The sequence below is a fragment of the Numida meleagris genome, chromosome 2, assembly GCF_002078875.1.
Source record: "Numida meleagris isolate 19003 breed g44 Domestic line chromosome 2, NumMel1.0, whole genome shotgun sequence".
Lineage (NCBI taxonomy): Eukaryota > Metazoa > Chordata > Aves > Galliformes > Numididae > Numida > Numida meleagris.
In genome coordinates, this window is record NC_034410.1 from 18188867 (window position 1) to 18212959 (window position 24093).

Here is a 24093-nt window from a genome sequence, read left to right on the forward strand (position 1 = left end):
TGGTAATAAACAGCACTGTTACGTTTTTTAGTTCTGTGCAAATACCCCAGTGTCATGGTCTACAGAGTTGATACTGTACCACAGCAATTTAGAAGCAGTGAAAATGGACTTTATAGTGAGTATGTAATTAAGCTGGTCTCTTGGTCTGATCCTTCAACAATTTTCCCAGAAGTCTTCATAAAATTAGCAATGCAAGTAATTATGTCTGCAGATCATTCCCCCTTGACTTAAGTTAGGGTTAGTTCTGGATGGACCTAAGGCAGAATTATTTAGAAAGAAACTTGGGAAAGGAAGTGGGGGAAGAATTATAGACAGACTCACTTCTGCTCACATCTAAAGCCGAGGCTTCAAATTTCCCTCTGTACAGGTTTACAGACTGAGAAAGGCATTTAAAAGATTTTGACATCTACTGCCTAAACCACTATGTACCCAGCATGTTTTTTTTTACTAATTTTACTTGCAGCTTAATTTAGCAATCTAACCTGGCAGAGAACACATGACAGAACCCTTTATCTTCTTGTACATCAGGATCTGCCTTTTGAAGTAGCACAGTTACTCTGAGGTAACTGGCAGGAAGATGTGCCTACACTAGAAAAATACCCACAACTACTTAATAGTTAAATTATTAACATAAATCAATGTTGAAAGTCAACAACTGAGTAGTAGAGGAGTTTGTCTACTACAATATTGTGATTTCTGAATGCAGGTCTTACGGATCAGCAGAGTGGACTGGGCTTATAAGAAAGATTTTCTGATAGGTAAGTAGGCAGCCAACCATGGTGGAGACAGAGGGTCTCTGCTCTATCAAGTCTGCCCTCCCACAGAAAGGTAAAAACTATAAGCAAATAAAATCAAAATGAAATAGTGGAACTTGACAAGAGAAACAGCTCTGACAGTGTGCAGTCTTGCCCGAACCAAGTTTCATTTAGAATGAAGTTCTAGCTCCCTACAAGAAAGAGAACCATTCAAAATTTTATGGGCAGCAGTGTCACCAAAGAGGAAAGAAACTCTATTTTGAAACAACAAAAAGTCAAAAAGTCAAGCAGGTAAATAATCTACCCCTTATTCAACTTTTTTTTTTCTTTTTTTTTTTCTTTTTTTTTTTTTCCTCCCCCTCTTCCATGAGGTTAAACAGAGATTTCTGGGATGTTTCAGTACATCAGAATTTCAGGATTGCATTTCTGAAAAACATGTGTTAATTACATTTCATGATTGCACATATTTAGGCCAGCTCTGCAATTTGACTAATTTCATAAATGCACCACAATCAACAAGAATTTTTTTCTTTAGAAGCCCAGAAATACATATTGAAACCTTTACTCAACAGATTGCTTGCAAGATATAGTATTATCTTCCTAAATCTCCCACAGCTCAAATGCCAGCTAAATCAAATATCATATATACAAATTTATTTATCAAGGAACAGAAAATGCCATTATACTTCTAAAGTGATTTTTTATACCATGTCTCACGAATCTTTTCTACTGCAAAAGTTTTATTAGCAAAGATGAGAAACCATCAGACTTTGGTGGAAGTTATGAAAACTGGAGGCATGAAGTGACAGACTACTCAGAGCATGAACATTCCATTAAAGGAATCTTCAAGTAGAGTCCTCACATACTGAATGAACAGTACCACAGCAAAAATCTATCACATTTCTTTCAAGAATTCCCAGTTTCATTGTCCTTGCCTATGAAGAGCTCTACACCATAGATACCTTTTTTTCCTGCAGAATTATAGAGACTTTTTTTTTGCAGCATCTGACTCATGAGTCTAGGACAAATCCCATCTTTATGATCTTGATTAAGAAGAGAAATGAGCGATATGCTTGAGTTTCAATATGACATGGTACTGATAATTTTTTTTAACAAACTTCACAAATAAGATGATTTTTAAAAAAATGCCCTTATCAGGCCCCATCTGGAGTACTGTATCCAGGCCTGGAGCTCCCAGCACAGGGAAGATATGGAGCTGTTCGAGAGGATCCAGAGGAGGGCCACAAGGACAATCAGAGGGCCGCAGCACCTCTCTTATGAAGAAAGGTTGAGGGAACTGGGCTTGTTCAGCCTGGAGAACTGAAGGCTCCGGGGAGACCTCTTAGCAGCCTCCCAACATTTAAAGGGGGCCTATAAAAAAGATGGAGAATGACTCTTCAATAGGTCCTGCAACAAGAGATAATATTTTTAAATTAAAGGGAATACATTTAGATTAGACATTACTAAAAAATTCTTTATTTAGTGAAAGGTGAGGCTCTGGATCAGTTTGCCCAGAGAAGCTGAGGATGACCCATCAATGGAGTTGTTTAAGGCCAGGCTTTGAACAAAATGCTCTAGTGGGTGGCATCTCTGCCTACTGCATGGAGTTGGATCTAGATGGTCTTTAGGGTTCCTCTCAACCTAAACCATTCTCTGATTCTAAGATTCTGGTTTACAAAAGAAGAAGAACCAATAGGTTTAGACATCCAACCATGACAAATTCAATTTGAGTACTACTCAGTATCCCTATTAACAAACAAACAGAGAAGCCAGAATTGTGTAGTTCTCATTTAATTTAAAACTCTACAGATGTGTGTTTCCAATATAATATTTTACAAAGCTTTGAGGTGGATCTGGTCAGAAAGTTGGACTTCATGGAATACATGAAAAAATTGAATAGCATGCTATAAGTGCCTATCAGTTACTGCTGCTGGAAAAGGATCAGGGAATCTAATCTCAGTGTACAATGCATGACAAAAATAGCTTCTCAAACTGAAAAACAGGAAAGTAAAGAGTTTTCTCTTTAGTTTAGTGAAGAGCGTCATACTATTTCTTGTCTCATTTCTGGCATAACTTCAGTATATCTTCCCCTCATGTAGTTTTGGTCATTGCTATGCATACAACTATTTCTTTTACTGCTAGCCTTCAACCTTTTTTTCAGCAGGCGATCCCTAAAAATTTCCTAGTATAGCTGTAGATTTAAGCTTACTCAAAGGAATACTTCCAGTCATCACTTTCCTGTCCTCTTTTCCAGCAGTTTTGCATTACAGAAGGGACTCTCCTAATCCAACCTGAACAGAAGATAACAGGTCCCTCCGGATCCATTGAACAGTGCTGGGATTCTCCACTCTAGCATTTTACTTTCAGCAATTGAAAATCAGCACGATTAACATAATTTAATGTTTGCCCACCATATTGGAAAGTTTCATATCCATATTCCCATTAGCACTCCCAATAAGTACTGGTAATGTAGACATCCAAATGAACCTAGATGGATATTTATCACGTATTAAGTTCGCACATAAGGCAAAAGGAAGCATATCTGTACGTTCTTGCTTTCCTGGCAATAATCAAACTGTATTTTCTTGTGGATTATCAAACTCAAGCACAGAAAAATGGGGTTTGTGTCCAAACCTCACTATGTCACAAAGTCTCACTAAGTCACAAAATTATCTGTGTAAAAAGCAAGAAAAACTTAAGTTCAACAAGAACAAAAAAATGTCCTGGTAGGAGAAATCTAAGAGAAATTGAGATCGCTCTACACTATTCTATTTATATGTAAATTCTTGCTTTTCCAATCTAGATTCAAGGGTTTTCCTGAGAATACTAATACCAACTCTACTTTATTTAAATATAACAGCTACAAGTGTATACAGGCTTTTCTTCTGTAGTCAATAAATGAATTGCAGTACAATTGCCAGCATTAGACTCTAGCATTTAGAGCTATCTTCAATACATTCATCTCACAGTTCCAATTTTGAGGCATCTTTTTTATTTTGCAGAAAAGCCGAAGGATGCCAGCACCATGGTGAGTCAGCTTCTCTTCAGGATTCAGGCTTAACTAGGATAAGCAAGCAGTCCAGTTGGCTAGAAGGCATGCATCAATGTGCATATGCTTGTAGCTAATAATAATGGATCAAAGAAGTTAGACTGACAATGTTGCAATCAGATCATTAAGTCTAATTTCTGTCTCTGGGCAGTAGAGAAAAGCATACAAAAATGACAAGAGTCATTCATAATTTGAATTGCAGCATATGTCTGGAACTCTTTTTGCATGAGTTGTCCTGGCAGAAGACAGCAAATATCTGGGACATGCCAAACAATTTTTGTTTGGCTAATTTATGCTGTTCCTAGCAGGCAAAGCAAGTGCAACTTTGGTAGAAGGGTTATCTTCACTTTTAGCCTCAGGAAAAGTCAGAGTCTAAGAGAAATGCAAGCCTGGTGCTTGAAAAATGGATTAGCAGAGGCAGTGCTTGGCTTTTTGTAGCGTGCAAAGAGCACCAATCCCAGGGACTCTGCTCTGGCCAAGACAATGTCAGTAAGCTCACAACTGGCCTGCTGTGCACTGGTACTGCAACAGCATCAGGGGGAAGCTGTGGCATGGGCAGCTCTGTCAGGCTGACTTGAAGTCAGGCACAGGGATAGATGTCAGCCTTCACATCAAAGGCAACTGCACTGGGTATAGTGGCACAAGCAAAGAAGACACACAGACAAGAAAACAAAGCTCAAATATCATCATGATGGAGCTATCCAAACATACATCTATGCACAACATGATTGTGCAGACATAGATTAAAATCTGAGCAATATGGCAGAGTGGAAAAGATAAGAAGAAAGGTGGCATAACACTTCATCTGGTACAACACTGATGGACATGCAAACCAGAGTTTTCCTCTTCCCATGTCAGGAGTGCCTAACTGATTGCAATTACCTTGTTAACAACTTTCTTTTTTTTTTCTTCTGCGAACAGGGACAAACTCTTAAGCTGCTTACTTCTTCCTAATTCATTTCTTACTGAGCCTGTGGCAACTGGCCAAAACACAGCCTGCATAAAATGTGTTGCTGCTCAGAATGCAAGTAAACCTGAACATCTTCAAATGAGGCAGATCATGCAATGCAGCTGTGGAGTGACTGGAACATGAAACATTTCTCCTGCTGCATCCTTAACTCCCTTGGCCTCCCTCTCAGTGGTAGAAAGGAAGCGGTTTGTGGTATTGGTCGTTTCACAGAGCACAGGATTTGGAAAGCAGGAAAATGAACAAACAATTGCAATTGCCCAGAAATGTGTAGTCGGGAATGCAATAGTATCTGACATTATAAAAACTACAGAAAAACGTTGCATGACTTTTCATCCACTGTGGTTGTAAAGGACAGATTTCAAAGATGGAAAGGTTAAAATTTACAACTGTTTGTGGAGGCATTGCTTGTGCTTTGCTCCAGCTCAGTGCTAAAACTCACAAAGTGATTTCAGACAAAATTTAAAATTTAACCTCCTTCTTTTTCACTATGGATTAAAGAAAGAAATTTTATATCTCCTTTCATTTTCTGCACTTGAAGTTTCCCTGGACCAACAGTGATTTAGGATTTACAGAAATTATGACAACTGCAGGTAAACAGATCGATCATTTGGGGAATTAATTATCACATTTATTACAAAGTGAAGGCTTAGTGCCAGCCCTTCCTATACTGTGGTATCAAGACAGAGTTTTCATAAAATGTAAAAAGTAGTAAAAAGTAATAGTAGTAAATGGGCATTTTGAAAAACAGGGTTGCTTTAAAGGTCAGGAAAATTAAGACAGTCTCACTGGGCTTATGTGGTGGGTCAGCAGTGATTGAGAAATACATTAAATGTTAGTACTTTAAAATTCTCAAGATGCTTTTGATTTAATTTTCTTGGCTTTACAGATACACTGAATTATGCTTATAGTGTTTTTTTTCTTTAGGCCAATTCTGTAGAAATGGCACAGTGAAGAAATGACAGAGATGATCTTTTAAAAGAAGAGCTGGAAAATTGTTTCACTGCCTCTTCTCACCCCCAAACTCAATTACTGCTCAAAATAAATTTCTCCATATATTTATATGATTATCTCATTTCTGTATCTCTTGTTCTAAAAGAATAGTAAAAAAATATATATATTAAAAAGAAAATCTCTTGCCTTACACTTTCATTCATATGCACTAAGTATTTTTAAAGACTCCCGAAACAGTGATTTTATACAGTAAGTGCTCTAAAGCAGAAATCTTCAGTAAAGGAGTACCAAAAATTTGGCTCTGAGTAAGACTTACCACCAGAGAAGTCAGAACCTTTCATCTTTCTAAGAAGAAGAAGAGGAGAAATCTGTTCAACATAAAAAGCGTAAAGGCTGAGTCTATGAAAGAATCTAAATGAACTGAAGGTGCCTGGATTACTTAAATTCTTATAGTATTGTTGCATAATAGGTCAAAGGATAATTCAATTTTGCTATCTGTAGGATATGGATAAAGATACTGTCTTCCTCTTTAAAACATATTCAGTGTTACTGATGGCAAGTGCTAGACAACAACTATGTTCTATTTTGTTACCAAAAGCAACTGTTTATTTCTTCCAGACTCTGTCACTGTGCAGGGGCAAACTATTTTCTGTCTTATCAAAAAAAGATTAATTTTGTAACTGAAATTAAAATGTATCTAAAGGCCTTCAGCTCCTTTTCAGGAAAAAAAAAAATCTCATTTTAGCTTCATAAGAAGATCTGTGGAGGAAAACATGTTTCTAGTACACTAATGAGAGGAAATTAGAGCTAAGACGGTTCTTATGCTCTGGCAAAAAATCTGCATTGCTAGACTTAGTGTGGGAACAAAAATAAATAAATCATACAGCAAGGAGGAATTGTTGTAGATGAATGTTTAGAGTCAAAGAACAGCTGTATCAAACCAATCAAGAAGGAGAGATATAAAAATAAGAATTAAGCCACTAGAGATATGAATGATAGGCATTTTTTGTTTGGCAGAAGAGAAATAATCTTTTTGGAAACTGGCAGAGATACTGGAGAGACAGAAGAGAAAATATTGCACCAATCTTGAAACTTGTCAAAACAATGGAATTATCTAGTAAATGTTTAATTGGACTGCTCACTATATGGTGTATTGAATATTGCCTTTCTCTTCTCCCAGATGACAGACAAACTAGCACAGTGGATTGCACGGATGATGGGAGTAAGGTGCAGGAACAGCATGTTTTCCACTGCTTTGCACATAATGTTGCAGTTTTTAATCAACCAACAGCACTGGAAGGACTCAGCTCCTCTAAAAGGGTTTCAGAATTTATAAATAATAAGCAAGTATATTTGCTAACATGCTTTACATTTGACACTGCTTACGTGCACTTCCCTCATGCCCAGATAAAACAAAGGCTGCATGGGTGGCATCCACTCACAATATAAATAATTTACATGGAGATTAGTTACTTGGACAGACATGTTCTAGAAAAAGACTGAATAAATGTGGATTTTTTTCTTTATTGTATGCCTTCCAATTCTACCACAACATTCCCAAGAGAAAACATTAACAGCTTTGCAGTTCTTCTGATGGAGTGGCTTTGCTAACACACTGTGTAGGTACAATTCATCTATGTCTTTTCTTAACCAGGAGGCAGAGATTGACACTCCCACGCTGCAAAGCACATGGTGTTTTGAAAACTGCGCAGGGATGAGCCAGTTCAAATGACATCATGCTTCACTTACAAAAAGACAGATTTACAACTATCTTAGCTGTGCTTGTGCTTTCTAAGTGGAAGACAGAGCTATGTAATGCGTGAAGATCAATGTTCTGTGATCATCACGTGAAAAGCATGCTATTTCACTATTTCAGAGGGTAGGAAACTATATGAGGCAACAAATACAACAAGATATTTCTTAAAAAATACAGGTATGCTTAAATGTTTTGGAGGAGATTATTTTGTAACTGGAGCTGAGCTTACAGGGGCTTGGATTTGGTAGACTCATCAACTTAGATGCATTCAAACTCTGCCCATGCATTCACAGCTGAAGAGCTGGATCTGTGAGGAAGAGACCCACTTTGCAGAAAGATTTGTTTTCCTCTTGGGTAATCATAATGGAACACAACATTAACATTTCTACTCAGCACTTGCTTGGGTTCTTTATTATCCCTGGTTAGAAGGCAAATTCAAAGAAGAAAGAGGGAACGATGTCTGAATATAATGGGTTTTAAAAGTTATGGGACACATTGATGCTTGAATGTTTACTTTCTCATGGCTTATTACTCAAAGACAGAACTACTCCACGTAAGGAATGATTTGGGAAAATAAGTAAGTTGAGATATGGCTCATTTTGTTAGAAAGGGACTGATAAGATATCCATATAACAGATTTGAAAAATCACCGTCTTGTTTCTTCTCATTCCTCTCACTGCAGATCTTATTCCTCACAAGAACATATTAAATGCTACCTCAGTATGCTATTCTTTTACCTTTCCAGATGAACCACGGAGCCAGCAGTCAGCTCTGGTTCCCCATATGCTATCTTTGAGATCCAATGACAAAGCACCAACTAATTGCATGAAAAGAAATGTTTGCAGCAGTCTTGCATTTGTATGTTAATGCAGTTTATTGCCAAGGTTTTAGCCCACAGACTGGCTGACAGCCCATCTAGAGCCACAGACACCACACAAAGGTTTGGAAACCAACCCTTTACATTTTGCAATGGAAAACCAATTCAACAACTACTAGACTTCATTCAGTGTCATAAGAGTGCAAAGATTTACCTGATTTCTGGACACAGTATGACACTAGAAGTCATATTTAAATTACCCAAGAACATTTTCATAGTCATTTTGGTTTTGTTCCTCATAAGCTCAATGAAGTAGCAGGGCAGAAGCTCTGCTTCAGTGCCACCTATATTCACACTTGCCAAACCACTTACATTTCAAGCAAGTCTAAACTGGTGAACTTAAATGAGACTTAAACAATGCCTAGAACCTCTCACCCTCCACATGGCTGTCAGTTCCACTCCATTAAATAGTTCATGTTAAATTGTTTTTTAGCTGAATGCTGATTGATTTCCTCAACATGCACACCTTATTTACTCACACAGAGAAAGAGCTTAGTCATTACAAATATGTAATTCCATGTCTCAGTTACAGAGGGGTAAACTATCAATTCCTTGGTCTAAGTGTCCCAGACAAGTGGCTACTAAGCTTGTACATGTTGGCTCTGTTTGCTGTATGTCCAAAAGACCTATCACTTTCAAAACAACTACTGTCATCAAGCCTGGCCTCTCCTATTTTTTTTTTTTCAGATAAATGTATGGGCAGCACTATCTAGCAGTAAATGATCCAGGTAAACTCAGTTAGCAAAGGAATCTGGCATCCCTGCCTGACCATGAGCTGGCTGAGCCACCTATCTTCCCTGCCTGAGTAGCGCACTTGTTCCTGCTTTCTGTTTTCAGAAATAGTGTGCTCACTGAAAAAGAACTCTCTCTAAATGCAGCATAAACTTATCTTAAAACAGAGCTAGTCATAGTTCCCACAATTTTATAAACTGTCCTTCCTGTTTTGCTCTCCTGTTCCAATTAGACTGCAAAATTTTTTGGAAGAACTTTAAAAGCAGGAGATGGAAGATCTCCTCCAGGTAAAATGAGCCTCGAGCTCTTCGTCCCACTACCCAGGAGTGTCTTAACCACTAGGATATGATCTGAATATAAGAAACCTGTACTTGTTTACAGTTTCTCATTGTCAGGTAGCTCCCACACCCACAAACGAGTGGGGTTTAAGTATTAACAGCAACCAAGCAACACAAGGCTTTAATTACATCTGGAAGTTTGAAACCTACAAATTTGTTATGACAGCACAGAGTTTGTCAGTGCTCATGTCCTTTATCACATCTGTAACCTTAAACACATTTGGAAAGAAGAGTTTATTAATCGATGTTGACACTAATGGATGTTGACAACAAATACCCACTTGCTTCAAAGGCAAAAGCTGCTTATCTCAGTATTACATCTGAGTTTTCAGATTTTATGTCAAGTCATGTGGAAGCTTCTCATAGTTTGGTGCAGTTGGGCACATTGCTGGGCTCTAAATGAGCCACTGAAACCGCCAACACTTCCATGAACCACAGACTTTCAAATGACTGTTGTTTAGAATCATATAATCGTAGAATATCCTGAGTTGGAATGGATCCACAAGGATTTTCGAGTCTAGCTCCTTAGCCAAAGACTTTAGCTTAACTCCTAGTGGCCATTTTCTCTCTTTTCCATTAATGGCAAACCAAAAAGTCACAATTTCTTCTGCCTCAAGTTAATCTCAAGTTCGAAAAACTGTAGGTTTTCATCACATTGTATGCTTGCCTTTACATGATTTCGCTAAGCAGTTTCTAAGCATCTGTCTCATATAATCTGTATATAAAAAGAGGATGAAAGCATCTATCACTTAAAGAAGGAGAAAAGTAATAAAAGACAGCACATTCATCCTCCTCCCATCATATGAATGCTGTAAGAGGCGAAAAAGCAACAATGTGATTTATTATCCACAGCAGTTTTGCTGAAGTAAGGAAACTGAAAGCTGCCTAAAATGACAGAGATGTTTGTCTTCTGAGGGAGAGAACTTTCAGTGCCATTAATATGGCCTCTTCATGGTAAATGTGGGCTCATTAATTGATTGTTTTGCAGCTTGAGCTTTAAATACCAGTAAATTCATAAGCACCAGATTAAACAATCTCATTTAGATCTGTAATGCACTGACACTCAAATGTTTGCAAACTGAGTCTCCTTTCTCCTTTTCTTGTGTTTCCCTTTCCCCTACATGTGCATGTTCCCCTTTTCCTCACCATATGCCCTGCCCTAGATATAACAACCCAAACTATTTCCTCCAATGTTCTTCCCATCCAGTCTAGTTATCTTTCCTGAATCCTGACATCTGACTTTAATGAGCAGCTCCAGCACCCAAAGCCCTTATAATTCCATCACACCAGATACAGAGCTACACAGGGAACTTCTCTCAGATGTTTCCTCACATTTTCTCCTGTTCCCAGTACAGTAAATCAGAACTTTGCACACCTACCCAAATCATCCACTCCTTTTCCTTCAGCTACCTGGTCACTCCAGATCCACCTGGTCACCCAGTAAGCTGCACAGTGTCAGTCCCTGCACTTAAACCCTTCAGCCTGGCTACCAGGGAGAAGGTGATGCAGAGCAGAGTGAGGAGGCACTGCTGCACGCCCAGACTGTGTCCTAGCCTCATCCACAGCTTCTGGCCCCACTTTCCTGCTGCCTCTTCCCCACATTATTGCCTGAAATTAGATGTTACACTCTTCAGTGACGTGTCAGAGGAAGATGAAACAGCTTAGGGGAGAGTAAGACTCTGTGGAGCTCTGCACAGAGTGGGGAAATCACTGCTCTGATAAGCAACCCAACAAGCCTGAAAGCTATTTGGCTGTTACATATTTTCTCAGTATTAGAAAAAGTTTCTATGTATTTTTAAATTTTAAAATCAAGACCTTTCATATCTCACATCAACATCAGAAATGTGTTATATTAGGAGTGCATAGCACTCACTGGGCTTTATGGGCACTCTTCAAACATGTGGACAGTGAATTTAGATGTTTTAATCTAAAGAGCAATCCATAAGTATATTATCATTTGTTAGTGTTCCATGAATAAATGTAACATAAATCACTGAGAAAAAATCTGAGAATGAGTCAAGAGTGTGGCAAAATAGCAAAGCTTGTATGCACATACAGACTGGAATGAAATGGCTTTATGGGTTGAGTTCAGTGGAATGTCTGGATTCCAGCAAAAAAAAAAGGGGGGGGCGGGAGGGAGGTGGTGAGTTATTGATTATATCTAATATACAGCAGCAATACCATAAAACTTGCAGTCATGGAGAGGGTTCACCTTGCCTCTCTTAGAGAACTTAGAATCCCCCAACCTGCAAGGAACACACACTGATCATCAAGTTCAGCTCCTGGCTCTTCACAGGACCTCCCAAAATCCAAAGCCTATCCCTGAGAGCGGTGTCCAAACGCTCCCTGAACTCCAGCTCTTGGGGCAGCGCCCACTGCCCTGGACAGCCTGTTCCATACCCACCACCCTTTGGAGAATAACCTTTTCCTAACCCCTACCTGCACCTCTCCTGACACAGCTCCATGCCATTCCCTTGGGCCCAGTCCCCAGAGAGCAGAGCTTAGTGCTGCCCCTCCACTGCCTGTGAGGAGCTGCAGCTGCCATGAGGCCTCCCCTCAGCTGAGCACAACCAGGGACCTCAGCTGCTCCTCATACGTCTTGCCCACCAGACCCTTCACCATCTTCGTAGCCCTCTCCAATAATTTTATGCTTTCCTTATATTGTGCTGCTCAAAACTACACAAAGGTGTAGTTTTGACTGGATAGAGAACTTTCACTTCAAAAAACTCAGAAAGGTAGAGTTCTAGTATTTTTCCACTGCAAGATGCGCTTCATACCCAAGAAATGGACATCTTTACATCTCACAAAGTGATCTGGAAAACATATGCTGTACATTGCAGTGATTAGGAGAATACTTGCTGGTGGTCTGCAGAGAGCCGGTTAGTCACAGGATGCTGCTTCCTCTGTATTCAGCTATTAAATCACATTTAAAAGTTAAAATCACATTAAGAATGTGTCTGATATTTATTGTTCCATGTAAGCAATTGCTACAGTTGCCACAGGAATATTATTCTGTTGCCAGAAAAAAGGATAATGATCTATGCAATGGCAAATAGGCTGGGAAGTAGGCCCATGAGACAACATCTCTGTTGAAACATGAATTTGTGAATGTTTTATATTACCAAACACTTTCACCAGCATTGCTTGACATGACTGAACATTTTACATATTGCAGGTGCTTGGCTTAAGGATCTCAAAGAGGCATAATTTTTGCAAGGTGGCCTATTAGCACTTCCTGAACGTCATACCAACAAGAAATACGTGCCCACAGACATCCACCTTCATCTTCTGATTCTTCTCATTAAATAAATTAATTTATTCCTTATAACATAGTACTATCTGCGCACAGTTCAAGACTCAGAATTATAATCACACTTTCTGGAATAAGTAAATATAAGTGTGTGACTTCCTGATGATCTAGTGATTTCAGTGGGCTCATGGAGGCTCAGTGTCCCTTTGGTCTCAAGCTGTGCCCTGTATGGCACAGAATCTCAGTGGAGGTGGGAGCCTCTCTCAAACATTCAGCCTTGGAAAATAGTTGATTTCAGCTGTAGTGGACCCTCACATTTCTGGAAACAGGTACTGCTACATTCTCACAAATCTATATATCTCATACAACATCAGGTGGAGATTATCTAGCGTGTTTTTAAATCCTCTCAAATACTGTAGTTCTAAAAGTTGCTCTGGCTGTAACATTACTGGATTAATTTACCCTTTAGACCAAAGCTTCTTTTTTTTCCAGAATAACTTGAAATCCTTTATACTTGGAATATTTCTGGTGATCAATACCAAATTTTTCCCATTCCTTTCCTTCTCCTTTTCCTTTCCCCCCGTTGGGTATTAAAGACACTTCAAGTAGGGCCAGCAGCCCTTACAATAACTTCTGTTGCAACACCAACTTATACTAACTCCTGTTTATATGCTTTGAAACTGTTAAAAACTTCAATATGTCATACAAGTAGCTACGTTAATCTTTAACTTCCTCAAAATAGCACCCACTGACACAATGCCTGCTCTGTAAGTCCCTATAATTGCTAGGAAAGTCATCACTGGGTCAGTAAAACACATGTATTCTCAGGTAACTAGTATGTGTAGGGAGGAGGAAGGCTTTCCTTAAAGGATCAGGTTCAAGAACATGACATCCCTTGTAAGCATGGTTCTAGTCAAAACAGCATTTGTAGTTCCTTATTGGAAATTAAGTCTCCCAAAATCAAATGCAGATGTACTGTGTTTATTTGTTTACACTTTTTAGTAGTGGGAAGCTACGTAGAAATTGTGAGAAATGGTCTGAAAACTCTGAGAAGAAGCTTTGATCCCGGTAGCACTGCTGAAACTGTTGTAAAACATGCTTTTTCTCAACTCAAATACTAGGGGAAAATAAAGGAAGAAAAAATGCTACTCCTCAACCCCCCCCCCCCCCCCAAAAAAAAAACCCCAAAAACAAAACCCAAAGTAGTTCCAAATACTTTCTAGTATTTCTATCCTGTATTGTGATTCTAAATAAATACAGCTGCTTTCTTCTCTACTTACTGAAAATGCAATCAGCAATGAAGTTAATTTGTGCCTGACCAAGGCTCTTACAGTAACTGATTACTTACAGATGCCAAATCTCCAAGTGATATTTTTGCCACCTGTTTTTAATTTCAGGATTGGCAGTTTTTTATTTCCACAGCTTACTGACCTCATGTGGGGCTATGCCATCTGTTGTTGCATTCTCCATGCTCAATCACTGATTTCCACAGGACATCATGAACATTAGAATAGCTTTATTAAGACTTTTCTTCCTTTATTCAAAGAGACATGCTAAAACTATGGCTTGGAAATATCAAAACTGTCTTCCACATCAAAAAGAAGCTACAAATAAAACTACTTTTCATTAGCAAATGGTTTCATTCAGGATGTGAAAGTGGCTTATTTATATATCAAATTAACAATATCAAGATATTTCTGTGTATTGTGCAGGCCAGCTTTCACTGTGTTTGGTTCTGGATAGCTGCTATCTACCTCAAACACTTTATAAAGCCTGAAGTTCTTAGGAGAGCCCATTCATCTCATGGAAACAGTGTTGTCAACATTAAATACATGTACTAGAAAAATATAAAAGTTTAATACACTTTAAAAAATGGATTAATAAAAAAAATTTACTGCATAAAGAGTTAAGGATGTGCTAAAGGCTGTGCCCTGAGATAAGCTGCAGAGGATGACTGATTCCTCATAATATTTTAACCACATTTAATCACAAACAGTAGAATTCTGAAGACATCTTGACTGAAAAAAGTATTTTCTGAATTACTGAGCATCTTTACTCCTCTCATGTGGCCCCCATGGCAGAGGAGGCAGTTGCACAGCCGAAAAGGGATAGGTCTGGTATGGAGCTGCTGCTTCTCCAGCCTTGGAGCAGGATAATGGAAGTAGAAGGGCAAGACTCAGGCAGGAAAGACAGAGCAGACATGGATCACAAACCAAGAGACAAATTGCTTGGAACTGGAGAAAGGGAGAGTGGGCTGAGAAATTCTCATCTAAGAGAAGGCTGGAAACGGGGCAAGGAGGAAAATGGTGACTTTTCATTAAGACATCAAAGCCCTTAAAATGACTGTTTCCCCATTTCTACAACAATCACAGATATTTTAATATAGTCTTCTCCCCACTGCAGGAAAAGACGATGATAGGTATCCCTGGCCATTCCCTCAGGTTATGAGGCAATCAAAGCTCTCATCCTCTCCAAAAGAAGCTTTGGAGTCATTGCCTAGGATTTAGGCATTGAGGCCTAGAGACACATAGAACAAAAAGGCATGTTACGGTAGTACAGGCTGGAGAGTTGGGTGGAGAAGAACCCTATGAGGTTCAACAAGGCCAAGTGCAGACTCCTGCACCTGGGGAGGAATAACCACATGTATCAGTACAGGTTAGGGGATGACTTGCCGCAGAGGAGCTCTGCAGAGAAGGACCAGGATGTCCTGGTAGACAGCAGGTTGTCAGTGAGCCAGCTGTGTGCACCCCTGTGGCCAAGAGGGCCAATGATATCCTGGGGTGCATTAAAAAGAACACGGCCAGCAGGTCACAGGAGGTGATCCTCCCCTTCTGCTCTGCCCTGGTGAGGCTGTGTCTGGAGTGCTGTGTCCAGTTTTGGGCTCCCTAGTTCAAGAAAGGCAGGGAACTCCTAGAGATTCCAGTGGAGGGCCACAAAGATGATGATAGGCCTGGAGCATTTTCTGTATGAGAAAAGTCTGAGAGACCTGGGGCTGTTCAGGCTGGAGAAGAGAAGGCTGAGGGGGGATCTTATAAATGCTTATGAATATCTAACAGGTGGGAGTCAATTGGCTGGGCCAGGCTCTTCAATAGTGCCCAGTGACAGAACAAGGGGCAGTGGGCGCAAACTGGAACATAGGAATCTCCATACAAACATGAGGAAAAACTTTGAGGGTGACAGAACACTGGAACATGTCGCCAAGAGAGGTGGTGTAGTCTCCTTCCCTGATGATACTCAAAAGCCACCTGGATGCTGTCCTATGTAACTTACTGTAGGGAACCTGCTTTAGCAAGAGGTTGGACTAGAGATCTCCAGAGGTCCCTTCCAATCCCTATGATTCTGTGATTCTGTGATCTTTTCCAAAACCTTCAGACTGTGGTTACATCTTGTACCGATGCTGACACAGAATCCTTTTTACCTCATGATGATTTGATTAACTTTTTACCATATTTTCTATTAGTCAGTCTCAAGAAGAATGAGAGCTACTTTGACATTAGTCTGAAGCCACTAGAGTTTATATCTTCTGCTTAAAGAACTCCAACAGGCAAAAATTAGGTTGTGGCCCACTCACTGCGATGTCCTCTGACCTCAGTTAGCACTGACATAAAACTGGAAGAATGCTGTTGACTCGAGTGCAGCTATTCCCATTGTAGAGGAGTGCATCTGAGGTCAGATTCTGTCTTAAAATGCTTGCCAAAGACTGCAAAATATTATGAAAGAGTGGCTAACAGAAGCTACCCACACCCACTGAGCCATGGATGTTCAGCTGAGAAGCAGATGTTTTAAGGGTCAGTGCTTCTGTAATAAGTAAACACATTTATTGTAATGTAGAACACTGAGCTAATAATATAAATACCAAGCAGGACTCTTGAAATACCATGCAAACAACAACATACATATGAAAAATAACTACAACAAATGCTTGTTTTTCACCAGAAAGATCACAGGATCAGCAGCTGTTTACTGCTTCAACACAGCAATTATGATGTAAGCTTAGCCAGTGTTTCCAGTAAAGCCTGGTCCTATCCATCCCACTTCTAATAATCTATGACATTTTTTTCCTGGGCCTGATATTTGGAAGCTTGCTGTCCAAAACTTTGGCTTAGCTGCTCTCAGAACAAGGCCAAAAGATCACATGCTCTGCTTTTCAGATTCAGTTAGCTAAACATAATTTACTCGGCTCTTTGCAAAGACCCCCTGTTTCTTACTCAGCAGTATAAATGCAGCAGACAAATAAGGAAGTTTCTGAATGCTAGACATTTTAATTAGAAACTAATGCAGAAACAACAACAACAAAAACCCAGAAACAAACAAAAAAACAACAGCCCACAAACCCTGGCAGAAAAACAAATCTCTGCATTTACTTTTGTTTCTGTGACTTAGCTAAATAAAGTGCATTGATATGACACCAGTTAAGCTTTCAACCAAGAAGACACGCACAGATTCAAGCGCAGACCCAAACTCTGGACTTTGGCAGGCACTGGGCCAGACCTCAATAAGGGAAATAAAGAATGCCTGCTTATCTGGATCCCTGTGCAAGTTATCCCTAAACTCCCACTCTTTCAGAGGGAAACCACAGAGCCTTCACTGTCATGTTAAGTGAAGCCTGACCTGCAAGCCTGCACCCAGCAGGTCACCCCACAAGCAGGGATAAGGCATGGACCAGGCTGCACAGGGACACTGACTGTGCCTGTGCCCACAGCAACCTTCAGAACTGCAAAAATACACAGATGTATTCAAATGTGGGATCCATGTTCTCACCTACAACAACTACATCCACGCAGACATTTTGTGATAATCTGTATGCCAACTCTTTTGGTTTTATTTGACATTTTAGTCAAGATGTTAAAGCAAAAGCATTATCTACTATTTAAAAATCACAGTGAAAATGCAGATATATACACAGATATTTTCTGTAAATCTGGAACTTTGCTGACAGACATCTTTCCCTCCATTTTATTTTCAAGAAGAAAATTTAACATTTACTTTTTTGTTCAAATTTTTTAAACAAAAGCCAGTTCTGCAGAAATCTGTTTCACAAGTTACGGCTTCCACACCAAGCAGTGAAGCCACTGCAGCAAAAACAAACAAAGCAGCCCACTTACAGCACAGCAAAGAAATCCTCATAATCTGTTCCAAAATGCTTAAAATCCTCTTTCAGCCTGCAGCGTTGCACGTACAAACCTAGGGGTGAAGGAAACAAGTTTCTTGGCTCTCTGTTAGCTAGGAGCAACTAAGGAAGAACTTGCAAGTACAGCACCATCTAAAATTGTACCTAATGTTATCTTTTTTTCTTTGAATCATGACTTTGAATGATGATAGAACAAGGGGAAATGGCTTCAAGCTCAAAGAGGGTAGATTCAGGTTAAATATAAGGAAAAAATCTTTTACAGCGGGGGTGGTGAGGCACTGGAACAGGTTACCTAGTGATGTGGTTGATGCCCCATCCCTGGAGACTTTCAACGCGAGGCTTGATCAGGCCCTGGGCAACCTGATCTACCTGTGCATGTCCCTGTTCACTGCAGGGGAGTTGGACTAGGTGGCTTTCAGAGGTCCCTTCCAACTCTAAGGATTCTATGATTCTATGACTTTTGCCTATTTATTTATTTAATCTTAAATGAAAACCACACTCTTCTGCTTGGAAGCAAATCTTATCCAATGCTTACAAAATCGCTACAGGTACACACGTATTTCTGTCAAACTGCGAGTCCTTCCTTTGTCCCTGATGAATACAACTATTGGTAGAGATAAACTTGGATCAAGGTTAGAAAACTCAGTAGCTTGACTGACCCACCATTTTTAGAAAGTCACTCAGGTAATGCCAGATGTCAAGACAAAGGAAGCAGCTTTTTTCAAAACCTCCTCAGAGTTCAGAAGGACAAGCTATTAATGCAGATGTAAAAAATATATATATTTATATGTAGTTGAAGTTAGGATTTATACATTTTTGCATCTCCGCATTTCTGCTCTGGATTAGAAAAACAGAGATAATGAAAAAGGCAGTAACTTAAGTATGGACTACTTCCTTATTTTCATTGGCCAAGTAATGTGAGATGGAAATATGTATCTATTAGTTTTAAAAAGTAAGTTAAGATTTAAAACACAGCTGGACAGAGATATATGCAGAACTTAAAAGCATAAATTATTTAACTGTAAACTCTGGAAATGAAGAACAGTAGGGTGATCACCTTAAAAACAGTACATTATATTCTAATATGGAAAAGTTAACAATTAATGCGGTCACTAAGTTTATTTTCTTAATTCAGAGTGAGATTTATTGTATCTGCACCACAGAGGCCTGGAGGACAAGACCAGGGACTGTCATAGAAGGCTTTTACAAAACAGCTTTTTTGTGCTCTTCTTCACAAAAAAGTAAAGGTTCGAACAGAGCTGCAGGGCTAATTCCTTTCATGTATAAACTATCCCTAGCAAAAATTTTACTGTGCAACAACCTAGTAATATTCCTTTAAACTTTAGATTTCTATGAATGAATCACTTAAAATAATATACATAAACCAAGCAGCTAACTTCTGCTTTTTAAAAGGAGACCTGAGTATAAGGACAGTCATGCATGTACTGATGGTAAATGGAAAGTATGTAACTGGACAAAACAACAAATAAATATAAGAAATAAGTATTTTAGGTTTTGGTTTTATATAAGGAAATGACAAACATTTTTGAGTTATATAATAGGGCAACAAAAATAACTTTTTGCGGATCTTTAATTATTTTAAGCTGCTTTTGTGTATATGTTTTTCTTTGTGAAATGCAGAGACTTGGATGGCTTTTCTTAAATACATTGAGAATATATAGCCTAACCATCATTCATGTCTGTTAGATGAATTTATATGAAGTAATATTTTCTATATTTTAAAATATTTTCTACCTCCTTCGGTAAAACAATTTATCTAGATCAGTGTAAACTGACTGGCTGTTAAATTAGCTCAAGAATGCATGGGAAAATATTTCAGGTTAATATCTAGTTGCTCAGCTGTGTTTTAGAAAGTGTTTCAAGCAGCATTCTCCAGGTTGCAAAACCTCTTCACCAAGCTAAGCAAGCTTTACCAGTAATTATGTTATTTATCTTCATTTTGGCTTCAGCAATTCTGTGAATTCTACAAGTGTCAAAAAGTATAATTATTTTTATAAATTAACTTCTTCAGTGTTGTAAAATACGGAAGTAGAAACAAAGATCTGGCACAGCAGAGAGAAATTCAGTACATGCAGAGTATCAGCATAAGATTTACTCTTTAGGTTTCCAGAACTAGAAGAGGAGCTTTAACATGACAACTACTGTTGCAGTCTTAGAGCTCAAGTCAGGCCATTAGGAGTAATACACCAAAAAGAGTGGCAAAGTATTAATATAGAGATTTTGATACTTTGTAAAAGCAAATACAGACAAAACGCCATGAATTTCACAAAGCACTTTGTTATCATTTCCAATTTTCCATGGAAATTGTTGTTCTAATAGCTGTATATAATCCTAAAATTACTCTAAAGCCATTTTCTATCTGTTCTCAATCATTCACTCTGTGGAGACAGCCAAGTTGTTATGTGTTTTCCTTGTGTAATTTTGAAGTGAATAACAGTTGACTGATATGGATGCTTCTTGGCTCTGTGAAGCTGTTAACAGGCATTTAATGCATTGAAGAATAAAGACGAAGGATATTGAGAGTATCACAATTCATGACATTTCCATTTTCCTACACACAGTATGAATTTCATCCAATGGTAGCACAGATATGAGTGTACTGTAATGATGGATTCTTGGGCATGCATTGAGACTAATTAGGTCACTCTATTTCATTCTCACATTCTCACTCATTCTCACAAAAAAGGAAAAGAACTGATTTTGGATAATACTAGCGAAGCATTTGACACCCTGCCATTTTCTAGCTTTCAAATTAGGGTTGTGCTTCAGCATATGAAAATGCAGACAGGCAAAGCATGAAGTGCATAACCTTCAACATGCCATGACACAACATCAAGTCAACATAATAAAAATACATCGCTAATCTTTGGAAATTTGTCAGCTTTACATTTGCTCACATGGACTATATTCTATACAGATAAAAGAATAACAACACAAATAGTGTCAAAACAGAGACAAACTTGCTGAAAGGTAGAATATCAATAGATTAGATAAAGATGGAAAAAAAAAAAAAAAAAGAACCAAACTTCACCAAAAAGTAAACACAACCTGAAGACAAAGTTCTTAAGAACCTTTGACAACTTCCTTAGCACTCCAGGTAATAAGCTCTTCCTTTCCAATAAAATGTTTGCAGTAACTATACAGCTAAAAAGAAACAAACACCAAAAATATCTGTGGGTCATATAAAATATTATCCAGGTTTTATCATTCAGGTCTTTTTTATTTTTCAGGATATAGATGCTGCACTTTTCTTCACAGTTTTACCTGGAGGTGATATCAAACCAAGTCAGTGAAGCTCAGTCCTGGAGGTGATATCAAACCAAGACTGTGAAGCTCAGTCCTGCAGAGAAATGGCAGTAATGTCAGCAGCTATACAGAATTCTTTGCCAAGTGGTGTAAATTCTAATTTCTAAATGCAACTGACGGAGGAGTGAATATGCACTGTGAGATTCTGTATAGCTACCTGTTGATAATAAACTACTTGCGAGTGGAAGTCTAATAGCACTAGTATTTTCTAAAGCATCTTACTTCCTCTGATTGCTGAAATAATGGTGAATTTATGGATTCTGAGAGTCAGGTAAATCCTTGGTGTGACTCAGATGTGAGGCTATACATTACAGAGTTTCCCTATCACTTAAAAATGTCTCTACAGGATAAAATTAAGTTCATTTTTCATTCTAAAAAAGCCAATGACTCACTAACAATTAAAACAACAACAACAAAAAAAACAACAAAAAAACCACCACCACCAAAACTGCCAACCCATGCCTTGCTCTCAAAACAAGAATGCAGCCTTGCAAGTGAGATTCCTGCCTCTTTTGTTCATGGACAAAGGATGCATTAAGAACAATGTGCCTCAGTATCAACCCTAGAGCATTTACAGAAGTGATGCAGTTACTAGGCACTAGCATCATTGAGGAAACCCAGAATGCTCTTGGCCCTAATGCTCCTGTGTCCAGCTGCTGGGAGGGAGAGTTGTGTGGGTTGCACAGACATCTGTAATGCTTGTATGTATGCTGCAACATTTTACTTCAACATCCTGTTTATCCTGGCCTTAATTTTAGCTGGGAGGGTGATGATGCAAGAGATCATCTGATAAAGAAGAAACTTTGAATATGCAACTAAATTTCTAGGCAGACCAGGTTTTCCATTTTCTCCTTGCAGCTTAATAGCCCTTTCTGCTTTCTCCTGGTAAACAGGCAACACAAGATGAAGAACATTATGGCATAGACAGATGACCCTCCCCTGCAGTTTTTACTCCAGGGTCTCCCAGCAAGCTCCTATTTTCTATTGCCACTACAATCACAAGTAATAGAGGACCTTGACTTCTTCAGGCTATATATCAAAGTACCTACTATCTCATTTTTACTATATTACTTTTTCTTTGATATAAATCATAGGACATTCTTACTGACTAAAAGGTTTAGAAGAGAGAAGAACAGAGTTACAGAAAGTTATGGAATTCATGAGGAGGGTGAAACTCACAAATTCTTTTTGAGTGAGCCGAAGAGAAGACATTTCCCTCCTGCTTCCTCTACTTTCTCATACAGAAAATGTTGTAATTGCAGAATAAAAGTATCTCTTCAAAAGCATTAAAATTAAGGTCTGTAGAAGTTCAAGGACTTTGCAAGTAAAAAGCACCAGAGGCTGCAACACTAAACCATACTTAACACATAGGCAAGTTAATAATAACAGACTGCCCTGAGGTGGACTGGATGATAAAGGTGCAGGACTGCCAAGAGCACTGTGGTCTGCGGACAGCTGTTTGCACCCAGCAGCCAGGAGGCAGCGGGACACAGCACTGCAGATGCTTGCACTGCTCAGAACACAGCCTGCTAGGCTGGCTTCCCTTGCTGCTAGCAGTCCTCGCAGCCCTGGGACAACTGTGGTTCAGGGACAGCCAGGCAGGACAACCCCCTGAGCCTTGTTCTGCTGTCAACTGTCCGTAGCTACAGTGAGAGGGCAGGATCATGCAGAAGGGCATTGCATTGCAGGCATTACCTTCTCTGAGTTGCCTGTCATTTTGACTTTTAAAAAAGTGCTTTCCTTTTCAGTCCCTCAGAAGAGATGTGCTTGAGAGAGAATAAAGAATAAAGAAGTTGCAAACCAAACAGTTTAATAAAATCTCCAATTTAGAATATTTAATACTGAATCTCAAATGTAAACTCCTACAGTACAGCAGGGCTGTGCTCCATGTCACAATCACGTTCTCAGTACAGGTTTCTTCACATCAAAGATATGGGCATACAACCTATTTTCAAATCTTCTAGACCATGCCATGCTAACCAATTAGGCACTTTCTCGTTATTTAAGTGTTTCATAGTCCTGTGTTTGCTCTTTATCATCACAGCATGCTGCAGTCCCAGAAATAGCAGCATAATTGCTGGTGTCTAAAAGGCATTTGCTCTTTCAGATTTGAAGGTTATGCTTCTTCTATCATATAGTAACCTGTAGATGTATGATTACAACTTTTCAGTGGACAACTTGTGCTATCAGTATGAGGAAGCATGGGCAGCATTCACCAAAATAGCATTCAACACTGACATTTACTTTACCGGTAGGAGGACAAGCTACAGCCAGAAATCTGGAGCTGTACGGAAGATATGGAGATATGGAAGGAAATGGCTTGGCTGAACTGATGAGCTAAAATCACATCTACTTGGATGCACGAAGAGTAGAATATCTCTTCTGTTGTATAATTGGAAATAAATTTAAATCATGCAGCTAAATGCAGCTCTGAGAACCATGGGATATATTCCCTTCTATGCAACACTATTGCAAAAGAGAGAATGCAATACCCATTTGAAAACAACAGCTCTAATAAAGCTTTTTATACAGGAATTTTACATCTAGACTAGTCTAGCCTAGGCACTAATTTGCCAGATTAACTCCGCTGTGAACAGCTTCTACTCCATTAATGTACTGTGCGTACCTGACTGAAACCAAAGGCAGACAGCATAGTTTCTTCATTCATCTCAGTAGTGGGAGACCATTCTCCAGGAGCAATTCTGCTTCTAAAACAGGCTCTGTTGAAAGACCATTGCCTAAAGCAGGCTCTAGTATGGTTCATACAGCTTTCTCTCTAAGTACCAGCGTTTCTGTCAAGTCTAATGAAACAGAAAACAAACACTGCAGCATGCACTACCCAAGACTGCACATGAAGGAAAAGTACTTGGAAGCACATGTATAACTAATTGCACCATGTCATGTCAAATGCCTTAATGCTTATCTGTTGTCAATTACAGAATATAATAAAACAGAGA

At 39.0% G+C, this 24093-nt stretch overlaps 1 protein-coding gene and 1 long non-coding RNA gene across 3 annotated transcripts in view; one reads left to right on the top strand and one right to left on the bottom strand.

The window, feature by feature from the left end:
* PLXDC2 (plexin domain containing 2) overlaps nt 1-24093 on the bottom strand; it is a 246368-nt gene that overhangs the window by 127380 nt on the left and 94895 nt on the right. The gene's annotated exons all lie outside the window — the stretch shown is intronic.
* LOC110394099 lies at nt 34-5811 on the top strand. The gene is made up of 5 exons (XR_002435366.1): nt 34-115; nt 707-758; nt 3758-3783; nt 5313-5364; nt 5699-5811. It is a non-coding gene; the product is annotated as an uncharacterized LOC110394099 (long non-coding RNA).